The sequence below is a fragment of the Camellia sinensis genome, chromosome 3 (genome assembly GCF_055761805.1).
Source record: "Camellia sinensis isolate YWXY chromosome 3, ASM5576180v1, whole genome shotgun sequence".
Classification (NCBI taxonomy): domain Eukaryota; kingdom Viridiplantae; phylum Streptophyta; class Magnoliopsida; order Ericales; family Theaceae; genus Camellia; species Camellia sinensis.
Genome location: NC_138963.1, coordinates 101,214,364 through 101,230,253, shown reverse-complemented (window position 1 = coordinate 101,230,253; position 15,890 = coordinate 101,214,364). Strand labels below are relative to the sequence as shown.

General features: G+C 38.8%; 1 long non-coding RNA gene across 3 annotated transcripts in view; it reads left to right on the top strand.

Moving 5' to 3' along the window:
• Positions 1 to 2,198: 2,198 nt before the first annotated feature.
• Positions 2,199 to 15,890, top strand: part of LOC114260035 (uncharacterized) — a 32,634-nt gene continuing 18,942 nt past the window's right edge. Inside the window, exons 1-4 of one of the 3 annotated variants that reach the window (XR_014363125.1) lie at positions 2,199 to 2,420; positions 2,695 to 2,765; positions 5,847 to 6,702; positions 6,833 to 6,924. This is a non-coding gene — a long non-coding RNA (uncharacterized LOC114260035). Of the gene's footprint in view, positions 2,421 to 2,625; positions 6,703 to 6,832; positions 6,925 to 15,890 lie in introns of all 3 variants that reach the window. The other 2 variants (XR_014363124.1, XR_014363123.1) reach the window with 2 other exon arrangements.

The window sequence follows — 15,890 nt, the reverse complement described above, 5'->3', positions numbered from 1 at the left end:
ATTTTCAAAATGCCACTAATAAATACACTTCTCGGAAATAACTTAGCCCCAAAAAGGGTTATTTTTTAGACAAAACTTTTGATCCCAAAAGGTTAATTATTCATCACTAAATATTCAATTTTATCGCTAAAAACAAAAGAATAACACTTTTGGCGAAAAAAATATTTTGTCCCTTAAAAAGTAATTTTGTCCATAATTTTCTCTAAAACCTAAATTTCTTGTAGTGTTAATAGGAATCTAGTCTTTCTCTATTATGTTTCTCTTCTCACTACTTAAACCAAATGAGAGGTCAATGGTTAAATGGTTACTTATCACATATATAAAAAGAAGATATATTTGACATTATTGACAATGATGTTTGACATTATTGACAATGAGATTATCATGTAATAATTTTATTTTTTTTAAAAAAAAAAAAGCCCCTCATCGAATACGATTTTAAAAGTTTATGTAATTTTTTTTTTTTTTTGGTTAAGACAATAGTATTTTATTAAAAGTTTATTTCACTTGACAGTTTGATGCGATTCAAAGGTAAAATTATAAATCAAACCATAAATGATGGATTGAAAAATAACCAAACTAAAATTTGAGCGGTTTCAACTTGTTAGTTAATTAAAAAATTAATCTTAAAATAATAACATTTGCGTAATATATAATACTAATAATAATAATTTTTGAACTCAAAGAAAGAATACACCATGGCCTTTTTTTATATATTTCTTTAGGAAAAATAATAAATACACCTTTTGAAATTTGCTTAAAATATAAATTGCGTCATGTAATTTGAAAAATTACAAAAATCCCCTGATCAAAAAAATTTATTTAACAGAATTAACTAAAAAAATAAAATTTCTAACTTCTCTCCTACACAATAATAAAATTATATGAATTATTAATTAAAATAAATTTATGACATTATTAAATTTTTTGAATTGATTTAATAATTTATTAATAAAATAGGCCATTTGTTATGAAATTAAAAATTTCAGGGGTCGAGATGTAATTTTTAAAACAATATGAAGTAATTTGTATTTTATAGCGTTTCTGATTTAAACCCGACCTATTTGACTTTTGGATTCATGTTTCTTCTCCTTATATGGTTGTTCTTGCCTTGTTTTACACTATTTCTTCTTGAGTTGGGCTATTGGGTTGTGTTGGTTGCATTTGGAACAAGTTGGTAACTTGGTTTTCAAACTTTTGTTGTTCAGAATTTTGCTCCTACGTTCGACCGTCACTTCTTGTGCTCGAGCAGTCTTTGTGAACTCTCAGTGCTTTTGTAGGTCTGTAAAAGTACTAGGAAATGGTATTCTATACTTGAGCGGAACTCCTTGCGCTCGTGCGGTCTTAGCTCGAGCAGCCTTGATTGCGCTCGAGCGTTGGTCTTCTATCTGTAAAAGTACTGGGAGTTTGAATTTCACGCTTGAGCGTCAACTTCTTGCGCTCGAGTGGTCACATCTTTTGTGTCTTACGCTCGAGCGTCATTTCTTGCGCTCAAGCAGACTACACGTATATTAGTTTGTAAAAGTCACTTTTTACATCACTTTTTCATTTCACTCTCTCTTTAAACTTTCTAAAAACCCTAGATCCACACACTCTCTCTCTCTCTCTCTAAAACTCACCTTCTCTCTCCTAAAACACCCAGATCCATTGATTTCTCTGTCCTTTTCCCTTTGAGAAGAAGGTAGAGCTCACTTGGAACTTCATTTTCATCCGAACAAAGTTAGGTTTCGGCGGTATTGAAATTTCTTCACTCTCTCTCTTGCCTTCTAAGCTTGAGGTAAGGATTCTCCACACTCTTGTATAAGTTTTGCCTTAGTTATTTGCTATTTCAAAGGATTACAGTGGTTTGGGTTGTTTTGGTAAAACTTAGGGTTTGAAATCACACTACAACAATTCACACTTTTGGCAATCAAATTTGGCGACTAAAATTTGTATTGGTCGGCAATGGTTCATATTTTAGCTACTAAAATTTTCTAGTAGCCGTATATTACTTATTGGCGACTAAAAATACAATTAGTAGCTAAAAAGTGACTCAATAGGCGACTAAAAAATAGTTAGTCGCTAAAAAGCCCCCAATAAGCGACTAAAATACAATTTAGTCGTTAAAAAGTTACTCAATGGGTGACCAAAAACCACTTAGTCGGCAAAGGTTATTTTCAGTGATCAAAATGATTTCAGCAATAAAACTAAGATTTTTTTGGTGGGAACACAAATTTGCAGCCTGATTTTGGTTTATGTTTGTTTTTTATTTTATTTTATTTCTCTGTATGTATCGATGCATACGCCAAAGGAAAAACCAATCAACACATTGTTTGCTCTCACTCCCGTCGAACTGCCTATCGCTTTCCGTCGGTACACTGTCTCATCGCCACCGTCACTCACCATTGCTCACCGTCTCAAGCCCATTGATTTTGATTTAGGTATTTCTCTCTCTCTCTCTCTCTCTCTCTCTCTCTCTCTCTTCCTCTATTTCCCCATTTCACTATAGCTCTAGGTTTTTTTTTTTTTTTTTTCTTTTTTGATGTTGTAGGAGTTTCATTTCTAGGAAACAAGTAAATTGGTTGCGATTTTTGTTCTAGATTTAGGGTTTTTTTGTTTTGTACATATATATATTTTTTGATGTAGAGGCTTGATCTCTCTTGGTAAATAATGAATATATTCATGGAGATTTGAAGTATTTTACACTCAACTTAGAAACATAGTTCATTCCACAAACAACATTCAACATGCAAATTGCTGTCAATCTGGTTCAAGAAACAGACGAGGTATGCCCTTCTTCAACTTCCATATGCCATTAGTCGTGTAACCAATTCTTAATTTCATTATCCTATGGTTGCTTGATTGAGAACTCTCTTGGCTCTCTGTGTCTGAGTTTGGTTTGTCCTCATATTGAATTGGATTTGTAGTTGTTGATTTGTACTTTTCATACATTTGTTCTTTACTATGGATTTGTTCTTCATGTTACATCTTTCGCCCTCCAACTGTTTGATGCAATGCCCAAATCAAAAATTACTCATCTTCTTCTTCTACTTCTGTTGTATTCTGAAGTCACATAGTGGTTTGGGTTTTAATATTTAATAAATTTATTTCTTATTCCTCTAGACCCAAGAAAGAATATCATGAAACAAGAGAGAATAAAATTAAGAATCCAAAAACTGTTGTATGGCTGCTAAAATGTGATTGTAAGCAAAGTTCTGATAATTTTCTTCCCCTCATGTCTGAAGAAAAAAAAAAGTAGATTAATATGAGAACAACTCATACACATTGATTGTGTATTTATTTGCATGTATGGCTGCTAAAATGTGATTGTAAAGCAAAGTTTTGATCATTTTCATCCACTCCTGTCTAAAAAAAAAGAAAAAGAAAGTACATTAATATGAAAACAACTCATACACAGACAAAAATATTCTTAGGGTATGTATTGGTTTTAATAGCTTTCAGAATTGCAAAATGTCAAACTATACAATCAATGGCTTTGGCTACACCTTTCATTTCTTTTCAAGATTCCAAAGTTGGTTAGTGTTTTTTGGCGGGGAAGAAACCATATATTGAGATGAGATTTCAATTTTAACGTTTTAATTGAATGGATCAGACCTACATTTTTTCCACTTGGGTGGATTTTCAATAATTGTCATGAAAAGATTATATTATAAATGCAAATGTGGTGGTATCTTCTGATTATTTTCAAGTGGGTTAGATAAAACTCCAAGTGATTTTAATAATTTTCAATATTTTAAGACTTTTGGGTGAGGATGGCGATGGTTTGTTTGGCATTATCCCTAAGAACTGATTCTGTTTTCAATGATAAAAAAGTACTATGGTGTGGAAAAAAAAATATTTTTCCTGCAATTTTGGGAGACTGTTTTCCAAATAATTTCTTAAAAAACGAGGCATCATATTTGCTCAAGTTGTAAAAAGAATGATTTTTCTAATTTGCAAGTATATACAAATAAGCATTGTCGGCTGGGTAGAGTTTTTGATTAGGTGATTTGAATTAAAGCAAACTATTTTTTGAACATGATCCTTCATAGGATTTTTTAGTATTTTTCTGTTCTATTGTTGGTTCTTGTAGGATTATGTAGGTATCCCCCTCTTTTGTGTGTGTGTGTGTGTGTGTGTGTGTGTGTGTGTGTGTGTGTGTGTTATTATTTACATAATAACATACCTATCTGAGCTTGAGAACATTTCAAGGAATTTTTGGCATATTTAGAGACCATATTGTTGGAAGGCATCTTAATCTCTATGATAGAAACAGTTGGAAGATTTTGTAGGCATCCCATTTTTTTTAATCTTATTATTTACATAATAACACAAATGTGCTTGAGAACATTTCAAGGAATTTGTGGCACATTTAGGGAAGATATTGTTAGAATCTATGGCATCTTAACCTTTGTGGTAGAGACACTTGCAACAATTTGGAAAGATAAACTTAAATTATTGAGTCTGAATTGTTTGAAAAAGGGAAGTGTTGGAATGAGGTTCATATAAAACTGATTGAAGCCGCAATCAGTAATTTGATTTCACATCCTATAGTGGATGACTGGATGGTATGGCCATGAAAAAGGAAGTAACTAGATGACAAGATTCACTAAGAGAACCAAATAGTTGGAAGAATTCAATACTCATGTTGGATTCTGGCAACAAGGAATAGTATTTCCAAAGGTGTGTAAAGCATCTTGTCTCCATAGTTCTATTTTCCATATATAACCCTCCCTTTTGTAATTTCATTCACATTTTCCTTTTGATATAATCATTTTTTGGAATTCAATTATCGTTTTCAGTTTTACCCATGCCTGGGATTGTGCTTGACTCTTCTAAATGAAGCTAATGATAAGTTTACCCAATGTGCTTAATATCCATGGCTAGCCCATACTTTGTAACTGCTAGTTGACTATTACAAATATTTCTCCCTACGACAAACAAAGAAGAACTTGTTGGATGTGAGGCATTCTATTTATTTAATTATGTTATTGTAATTCCTTCCTGTTCTTTTATTGTTCTTTCTCTTGATGTCAAGCGTGTTATCTATTCAACTTGATGAATAAAGTGGGTGATTTATAATTTAGTTTCCTTGTTACCACATTTTATCTTGTGCATGTGTGGCTCCTTGTGCATCATGTAATCTACCTATGTCATTAGTTTAACATTAAAGTAGTTTAAAGTAATAATACTTGGTTTTTGTTTTGTTTTGCTTTTGTTTTTGTTTTTGTTTTTTTTTTAAAATTATATATGCTGCTAATAGTTTGGATGCATTGTCAATATTATTTGATATGGATGCTATGAATTCCTAAACCAAGCTTCTTTCAACATGATATATTGATCTCCATGTTTTCTGGAATTTTAACCTGGTTATTCTATGACATATTGATCAATTATTGTGCATTATTTTTAAATGGGAAAATAGATTATATATATTTATATATCCCCAATGCCCCATTTATAAGTGGATTGTATTGTTTGTAAATTTTCTGCAAAATGTTTAATTGGCATATATCATGCCGTCACAGGATTTTGTGCTAATAAGCAGATACCACGTGGCAAAATTTCTTTAGTTTAACTTCATTGACAGATCTTGTCTTATTTTTCAATATCATGGTCTTATTAGTTAATTCATGGATGCTACTTTCTGAAGACATGACTTAACTGAGATTGCTGCTGGAAAAAAAAAAAGGAAAGAAAAAGAAAAGCAGAGGAATTAAGCCTAGTTTACTTTAAGACGCACCAAATAATAATTAGTTATAAATAATAACATAGGTGTTTGTCAAAAATGGGAAAAAAAGCATTGTTTTTTTCCCATTTTCTTTTGTACTAATCGTTTTTATGGTTATAAACCTTATTTGCAACAGAGCAAAGGTTGTCTTAGATGTTGTACTAAGCCCCCTCTGATAATTGCTGTCAACAAGCCATCCAAGAGACTGAGAATTCGAGGCTGAACAGTTAAGAAATCAAGCATTTTAGAGGATTTTTGGAGCACCAACACTTGTGAGATGGACAATAGTATTGTTCAGTCCTAGAGAAGTGGATCGTCAATGAGCACGTCAAATCCGCCCCTAGATCCCCATAACAGTGCTGGAAGCACAAGTAATCCTACTGAATTTGTAAATCATGGAAAATTCAAAAAATAAGTTAATTCCTTCTATTGTTAACTGCTTACCAGAATGGTTGCTTGCATTCCCCATAATATCAACCAACGTGTTGCTTAGCCATTGTTTCTGACAAATTACCTCTACTCATCCTCTAAGATATTCTAGGCCCCAAAACTGTGAACTAGATGATTATCAATCTTTATTTAGATTAGTGGTGGTTCTTTGGATAGATGTATGGTTGGAACCACTAATTCTTTTTTCTTTTTTTTTTCTTTTTTTCTATTTTTGGTCTATGGACTATGGAGTTTGGGCACTTGATCAAATTTTGAAAATGCCCCAATATACATGCCGCTCTGATTTAACGAGCATGTAGTAACTTCCACAATACATATTTTATATTACTGAACTGTTAAGTTAAATGCTTTGCATTTCCCCTAGGCCACAAAGAGCTTTTAAGGGCACTCTCATATGAGACTTCTCCAGTAGTGTGCTTCTTTGTCTACTAAATTTAATTCTTCATTTGTCTAGGTCTTCTTCTTTGGAATTATATAAGACAGGAATGGATTGGAAATAAGAGGTCTCAAAACCGTACATAAGTTCCCAAACCCAAACTAAGGTGTTTTACTTCGCCTTTCTTATATTTATGTGAAGTGCAAACTTGTCATCTTCATTTATAGTTCCTTGAAGCTTCTCTTCTTGTTTTTCATTGCAATGTGACTTGATCATCATTTATGATGTTATCACAGGTTTTATTGGCTGGTGATATCTAGGTTATGATCTTAGGTTACCAGCCGAAATGTACACGATGGTATAAATAATTGAGTCACTTGCTCGGCAGGTAAGTTCCATAAACAAGACTGCATCTGATTTGCCATGTCTGCTTGTTGATGTTGTCTATCGTTTAATGGGCTTCAAAACATATTTATTCATGCTGATTTAGTGTAGTGTATTTTTAATTGAGCTGTTCTCTGTGACAATACAAATTTAATGCGCCAAATAGTATTGAGTATGGCCACTTGCTAGTTGGAACAATAGACAAATGGAGATTCTTTTGTTTGGCACCAACACCAATGTTGTGCTGTTATAATGTTGTAATGCTATATGTTATCTGCATATCCATTGAGTTCACTGTCAGGATAAGTCATAGAAAAAGGGCCCTAAACTTAGGTTGGGAGTTAGAGCCGAATATGTCCGAAACTTAGTTGAAAAAGAGCTTTTCGGGGGCGAAAATTGAAAACAGCCCCTGAACCACCGTTTGGCTCACACGGGCAGTTTCCCCATGACAAATAGGACTTGTCACAACTGACGGAACGTAATTCGAACCTGTAGGTTGGGAGGTAGAGTCGAATATGCCCAAAACTTAGTCGAAAAAAGACGTTTTGGGGGCGCCCTCGAACCGCCGTGTGGCCGACACAAACAGCTTCCCCATGCCAAATATGACTTGTTACACTTGACGGAATGTTATTCGGACCCATATGTAGGGATTTAGAGCCGAATACGCCCAAAACTTAGTCGAAAAAAGGCGTTTCGGGAGGCGGAAATTCAAAACAGCTCTCGAACCGCCGTGTGGCCAACACGAATAGCTTCCCCATGCCAAATATGACATGTTACAACATACGGAATGTTATTCGGACCCATATGTTGGGATTTAGAGCCGAATACGCCCAAAACTTAGTCGAAAAAGGGCGTTTCGGGAGCGAAAATTGAAAACAGCCCTTGAACCGCCGTGTGGCTGACACGAACACCTTCTCCATGCCAAATAGGACTTGTGACAACTGGCAGAATGTTATTCGGACCCTTAGGTTGGGATTTAGAGACGAATACGCCAAAACTTAGTCGAAAAACGGCCTTTCGGGGGCGAAAAATCAAAATAGCCCTGGAACCGCCGTATGGCCTACATGAACACCTCCCCCATGCCAAATAGGACTTGTGACAACTGACAGAATGTTATTCGGACCTGTAGGTTGGGATTTAGAGACGAATACACCAAAACTAAGTCAAAAAAGGGCGTTTCGGGGGCGAAAATTCGAAACAGCCCTTGAACCATTGTGTGGCCGACACGAACACCTCCCCCATGCCAAATAGGACATGTGACAACTGACGGATTGTAATTCGGACCCGTAGGTTGGGATTTAGAGACGAATATGCCAAAACTTAGTCGAAAAATGACATTTTGGGGGCAAAAATTCAAAACAGCTCTCGAAGCGCCATGTGGCCGACACGAACACCTCCCCCATGCCAAATAAGACTTGTGACAACTGACGAAATGTTATTTGGACCCGTAGGTTGGGATTTAGAGATGAATACGCTAAAACTTAGTCGAAAAACAGCCTTTTATGGGGAAAAATTCAAAACAGCCATTGAACCGCCGCGTGGCCAACACGAACACCTCCCCCATGAAAAATAGGACATGTGACAACTGACGGATTGTAATTCGGACCCGTAGGTTGGGATTTAGAGACGAATACGCCAAAACTTAGTAAAAAACGGCATTTCGGGGGCGAAAATTCAAAACAGCTCTCGAACCGCCGTGTGGTCGACACGAACACCTCCCCCATGCCAAATAGGACTTGTGACAACTGACGGAATGTTATTCGGACCTGTAGGTTGGGATTTAGAGACGAATACGCCCAAAACCTAGTTGAAAAATGGCGTTTCGGGGGCGAAAATTTAAAACAACCCCCGAACCTTCGTGTGGCCAACACGAGCAGCTTTCCCATGCTAAATAGGACATGTGACAACTGACGGAATGTTATTCAGACCTATAGGTTGGGATTTAGAGCCGAATACGCTCAAAACTTAGTCGAAAAAGGGCGTTTCGGGGGTGAAACTTCAAAACAGCCCTCGAACCTCCATGTGGCCAAAACGAACAGTTTCCCCATGCCAAATATGACTTGTGACAACTGACGGAATATAGGTTGGGATTTAGAGCCGAATACGCCCAAAACTTAGTCGAAAAGATGCGTTTCGGGGGCAAAAATTCAAAACATCCCCCGAACCTCTGTGTGACCAACACGAATAGGTTCCCCATGCTAAATAGGACATGTGACAATTGACGGAATGTTATTCGGACCAGTAGGTTGGGATTTAGAGCCGAATACGCCCAAAACTTAGTCGAAAAAGGGCGTTTCGGGGGCGAAACTTCAAAATTGCCCCCGCACCTCTGTAGACACCCCATTTTTGACCATCATCAAGACTTGGACGTCATCGTTTGAACGCTTGGTGATCATCCATGTTCGTGTTCGTTTTGAGTTTCCGGAGGTTTCGGCCGCGCGCCTTGCCTCGGGATCTCTTAACTTGCTTGTTCTGTATTTGGTTTTGCACCAAGAACTTGTTTGTTTTTGCACTTGAGGGTAGGAAGTGGCTTGTTAGCCATCCCCTAAAACCCACTGGCCGTGGCATGAAGCCACCGGCCTTGCTTTTTTTGCTACCGATCAAATGTTTGGTCGGTCGGCACTTCTGTTAGGTGTATTGGCTCTTTGTGTGGTCGACCGGCACTTTATTTGGCCGATTGTCTTTTTTTTTTGGCCGGTACCTCCTTTTTGCCTTTTTGAGGAATTGTGCATGCCAGCTGTGCCAGTTGGAGTGCACGGACTTGTCCTCCATACACGTGTATGGAGGATTTGCACCATTTACACCTTTTTTGCTCTAGCTTCTTGGAGAAGCTTGCACCTTTTGCCTTAGCTTCTTGAGGAAGCTTGACCCTTTGTCTTAGCTTCCTCAAAAAGCTTGCACCCTTTGCCTTAGCTTCCTTGAGAAGCTTGACCCCCTTGACCCTTTTTTGTTTAGCTTCTTTAAGAAGCTTAGGTCTTTATCTTGCTCTATATAAGAGAGCCTTCCCTCTCCTTTGAAGAGGTTCAACAAAAACCAGAGATATATAATATATACAACTTTCTCTCTCTATATCTCCCTCTCTCTCTTCATTTGTGTGTGTTAGAGGGCTTAAAATGGTGTTTTGTTCTTAGTTTTGCACTAAGGCACCTAGTATTACACCATACTTGGGTTATTGAGGTGTTGGGAGGTTGTTCTTAGAGCTTTTAAGCTGGTTTCGATTAGAAAAGGGGCCTGAGGTTGCTGTTCTTCAAGTGTTCTTCAATGGTGAGCATAATTACTTTATATTTTTCATTCTTGCACTAGCTTTTAACCCACTTTGCATGTTGTTTTGAATTTTGTGTATAACTGATAAAAGTTCTATTTTTTGATGTTTAAGATGTTTTATTGAGGTCATTTTGGTGTTGGGGGTCGACCTCTCCCTCTTAGGCCTTATTTGGCCCATTTTGTGCCTTCTTTGTTGAGCTTTGGAACCTTTTGTGTATTGGCCTTCTCACCACTGAAATCTAATGGATTTTCAGTGGTGGTGAAGGGGTCTTGAAGTCTTGTATAGGGGAGGGACACCCCTCTCCCTTTGTTTCTCATTTGTTCATGTTTTTGGCTCATAAGGGTAGCATACATGTTTAGCTTTACTTAGCTCCATTTCAGAGGTTTTTGGGTGTTATTTGGTCACATTATACCTCTGTTTTTGGTCGGATTGATGGTCCATTACATGCATCATACACTTGTCTAGTAACCCCTTTTATTGTCATAACATGCGCCATGCATTTGCCCTCTCCATGCTTGCATGTTCTAGCTTGACTTCATGAAGCTTTTGGTCATATTTCATCATGCTTGAGGTCTGTTGGGTACTGATTTGATTATGTTTGCCATGTTTGGTATAGCCACCATGCATTTTGGCTTGTGAGCCTTGAGTGTGAGTCATTAGCATACTTTAGTTGGATTGTTTCAGTGATTTGGAATCATTTTACATGCTATTTCAGTCCATAATCCATGCTTGTATACTTGTATTCATCATCCTTTCCATGCTTTGAAGAGATGCTCTTTTGTGCCTTAAAATGAGTCATTGTGCATGCCTATGTGTTTGAGGCTTTGGGCTGCCATATTAGTGGGTTTTGGGGCTCCTTTTGCATGTTAAAACTCTGTTTTCCATTGATTAGTCTATGCCATATGTGGTTGGGGTGGTTATAGTAGAGTGCCCTCTTTGTGGCCTTCAATCCCCCTTTGTTTTGCATTCATTTCTTAGCATGTTTTAACAATGATCTATGCATGCTTTAGTCTTGTTTTGGAAGGACTGTTTTAGGTCATTTTGGTCCTTAGAGGTTTGGTTGACATAGCTATGGTTTGGACTCCTTTGTTGGCTTCAAGTTTTGGTCATTGTTGCATGCCTTACTTGCATAACATGGTTTATTTGGCATCACCCTCTATACACTTTCAGAATTTAACATGTTGGTCTAATGTCCATGATTATCATCTTTTGAGTGTTCTTGAAAGTTATCTTTTGTGCCTTAGCTTTAGGCCCATTGGTGTACATGTTTGCATGAGCATTTATTTATCATTTCCATCATTTTTGGCCACTGTTAAAGGCAAGGCTGAGGTCTGTCCTTTGCGGTTTAAGCCCACCATTACATGTTTGTTGCATATTTGGTTCATTGTGTGTTGTCACATGCTAATTTCATTGCGTATTGTTGCATGTTTGGCACATTGCATACTTGCAGGATAGGTTGCACCGCATTTGGCATGCTTTGTTAACTTAGTCTCATGTTGAATATTTGAGTCATGTTACATACTTGAGCCGCATCGCATACATGCATTACATTTTGCTTGGTTTGGGGTGTCAAACCAAGCATGAGGAATGAGATGTGTTCGTACTTAAAGTGACGAAACACGTCTCAATCCTCGGTCGTCGATGCCCTTGATCTCAACATGATAGGGCGTGAAGCATTCATTCGTTTTGTTGCATTCATTTACATTGATTGGCAAAGTTGGTGCCTTTGGCCATCATGCATCGAGATGCGTGATTGGTGGCCCAAGGACCAAGGGCCACACTCCCTTGAGTCCATAACATGATAGGGAGTGTGGTCATGCATACATTGCTTTGAAATTTCCTTGCCATGCACTGTCTGTCCACTACTGCAGCAAAAACAGGATTCTACAGGAATAAATGGCCGGCCGGCCACTTTCAGTGCCGACCGACCATCAGAGTCCAGTCGGTGACCCAATTTATGGTTGATTATCACATTTACATGGTCGGTGGTGCTTTTCATTGGCCGGTGGCATTTCAAAATGATCAGGGAATCGTTCAGAGGTGCCTCAAGAATTTTCACATCCCTCAGAGGTGCAGAACAGTGCAAACAGAGGCAATAGTGGCATAGTAACGGGTTTCCGAGCAAGGCAAATCGAGCATGCATCATCCATGCATTCCGAGACAGAGCTGCAGCGGTCTCTTTAGTTTCATATTTAGGCTGTTTTTGTAATTAATTTGTTAATTAATTAGAAGTTTTGTAGTAATTAATTAGCTAGGATAGTTGATTCATTATTTGGCTTGTATTTTTCTTTCGGACCCTCCGAGCGAGGGCAATTGTGTAATAAGTGTGTGTGAGTGTGTGTATGTCTTTCAACCCCCACTTCTTTCTCCCTTTTATTTACCTACTTTCAATGGTTAGTATTAGGGCATATTTAAATTAACATACCTTATGTTATGCATGCGTGCATTCATTCATCTATATTGCATGTACCGGGCTCGGCGCATCATACTAATTGCATGGTATTTCAATTTCAAGTTGAATACATGTTATCTGTTGCATTTCATATGCCATGTTTAGAACAGCCGAGCCTATCTAGGTTGCATTTTTGCATGTGTTGCATTAAGCATTTCAGCATAGTTAGGATTCATGCACGTTTACTAACTAGTTTTTGTTTTGGCTTGGAGTACTCGGTAAGTTTTTATGCTTTAGCATCCTTGCATGCGTGTGAGTGTTGCCATGATAGCATGCTTTACCATGAGGCTATGTGTTTATGTGATATAACTGCCTGAGTGTCTGTGGGTGAAGGTTGAGTTATTTAAATTAGAACAATGCATTGAATGCGAGTTTTAAGCCCACTTGAAAGTGACAAAACCACGTTTTCTAAGCCCACTCGAGGGTGGCAAAATCTGCATTTTAGCCTACTTGTAAGTAGCAAACCGTTTTCAAAACAAGCATGAAATGTTTTGTTCTAATTCAGTCAATCCAGTCTATACTTGTATGCTATGCGCATCACATAGTAAATCTAGGCTAATAATCGGAATAGGAACGCATAATGTTTTCTAAACTCGATGTCATGATTAGTAGAGGCCGATCTACGGATCGGAAGTGGGGGTGCTCATAGCTGACCTTTCCCAATCGTACCCAAGTTTCCGAGCCGATGCAACTTTGGTGATGACGAACACGTGGCCTTAGGCAATGAGTCAGGGTTTTCTAAATTTCCTAAACTAAAATATTTAGGTGGCGACTCTGTATCTAGCAAAGCAGTCCATGTTTGACACTTCTTTCTAAAAAAATCTATTTTTCAAAAAACGATTTGCTGGGTTTGGACTCTTTGGTGATTTATCAGTCTTGCACTGCACTTTGCAAGATCAGATTAAGAACCGTGACAATTTGAGTCCGAACTGTAGTGAGCCCTAATGAACAAAACGGGGGATTTCCTCCCGGGACGTTCGGGGACGTCTACAGTTTCTGGCGACTCTGTTGGGGAGTTAGAGAACTTGACTCGGACTCGTGATATTTAGTTTTAACTACACTTATGTGTTTCTTTGCATTGCATTTGCATTGGTGCGCCTAGGACACCGTGTTTGCCATATGTTATTCCTGAACAGTTTGTCGGAGGCTCACTTCGAGAAGCGTGCCATAAGGCTGACCGGTTACGGGCTTTGCCACGATGGGAACACAAACCCCGATTTTTACTGGGGCACCCTTTTTTGATCATTTGACCTAGTGCATATTCGGAATCCATAGTGACTATTCCAAACTAGGACAGATTGCTTACCTAATTCTAGGTTGTTTGAAACCGCTGCGTGTGTAGTAAAACCCTAGCTCTTGACAAAATAGGATAGGAAAAACCCTATCCCAACATAGGGGTGTTTTGGCTCTCACTTGTTTGCTATGTGCTTTTAGAGTTGATCTCTACAGGGAATGCACATATCTGTTTGCAAGTCTGGGCATTAGGCCTGCGGGCATCAGTTCAGTATTTTGCGAATCAGTTATTTGCGGGTTTCAGATTCAGTTTTGGGGGCAGTGATTTGGGGAACGATGATCAGCATTTGAGAACGGTCTATTCAGTTTATCGACTGCGTGTTGTTATGCCCGACTGTGTGTTGTGTGCTTATTTTAAGTCGTTATGCTGTCCGTTTGTCTGGTCGTTTATTTCCTTCTTATTGCTTTATTTATCTTTTTGCTAGGTAGTTTAGCGCAATTGCTTCAGACCAAGCAGATATTCCCCAAGCACTCTAGACTAGAGGTCGTCGACTCCATTGATCTGAGGATCTGGTAGACGGACAACTAGTGTTCTATTCTTTACCCTCGGTTGCTAGGCGGAGATCAAGAAAACGCAGTGTATTGGTACCGAGATTGCCAGATCAGTGGTCTGTGAACAGTCGGGTTGAGATTTCCGAGTCTACTATAGGGGCAGATACACCGGCAGTTCAGATAAATCAGGGCATTATGTCGGGGATGGAAGACATGGTTCGCCAGCTCCAGGAGAGCATGAAAGCCATGTAGAAGGACGCTGTTCGTCAAGCAGAATTTGCTAAGCAGCAAGCCGTTGTCATGGCCCAACAGGCAAAGCTAATTACTCGGTTACAACAACAAACCGGAGCATCTGCTTCACACCAGGCTCCTCTCCTAACAAGAGTCCCAATACCTGAGGAGACGGCGAATGTTCAGAATGCCCAAGAGGATACAAACATTCCAACGGGGCCGGCTCCACCCTTGATTCTACCTTAACTGTCCAAGGCATCCACGCCTATCAATTAACTGGACTCCCACTTTGAGTTCGAGGTGGACCCTACATCATTGAAGTTGAGCAAACTTAAGAAGTTGTTCAAAAAGTCCCAAGGGGTAAAATCCATCCCAGATATTGAGGACGAGTATACTGACGCGGCTGTGACACTGCCAGATCGGTTCAAGATGCCACAAATCGACTGCTTCGACGGGTCCGGGGATCCCATGGTGCATCTACGTTTGTTTTCAGATATATTAAGGCCGATGGGCCTCACCAGACTATAGAAGCTTTCATTGTTTGGCCGGACCCTGTCGGGTGTGGCGGCCATCTGGTACGCAAAACTAGAAGACGATGTCAAGAGGAATTGGGATGAGATGGCCGAGGCTTTCGTCGTCTAATACTCCTATAATACACAGATCGAGATTACAATCCGTGATCTTGAGACGACTAGGCAGGAGCCTTAGGAGAGCTTTTCTAACTTTGTGACCCGATAGAGGGCTAAGGCCTCAATGATGACCATTAGTCCAACCAACAAAGATTAGATTCGGATGGTTGTGCGCAACCTCCAACCCAAACTCATGCAGAAGATGATCGTTCTCCCCTTCCCTACCTTTTCGGATTTGTATGAGATGAGAGTACAGATCGAGGATGCCTTGAAACAGGGCTTGATTGACAATGACAAAGAGCAACCCAGGAGAACCTTCAACAACCGCAGTACGAATGCAGGCACAAGCAGTGCTACAGCTGCCAGATCTCAAGAAGTAAGCATGGTCACCACCAACTAGGGCTGGGCAACAAACCGACCCGCCCGCACAAACCGCCCGACCCTACCCTACCCGCAGTGCTTTGGGCGGTTTCGATGTAGGTAGGTGGGCGGGTGCGGGTCAAGAAATTGGCAAAGATCGGGTTCGGGTCGAACCCGACCTGCCCGCAACCCGTATCTTTTTTTTTTTTTTTTTTTTAAAGAAAAAATAACTAGTTATTATTATTATT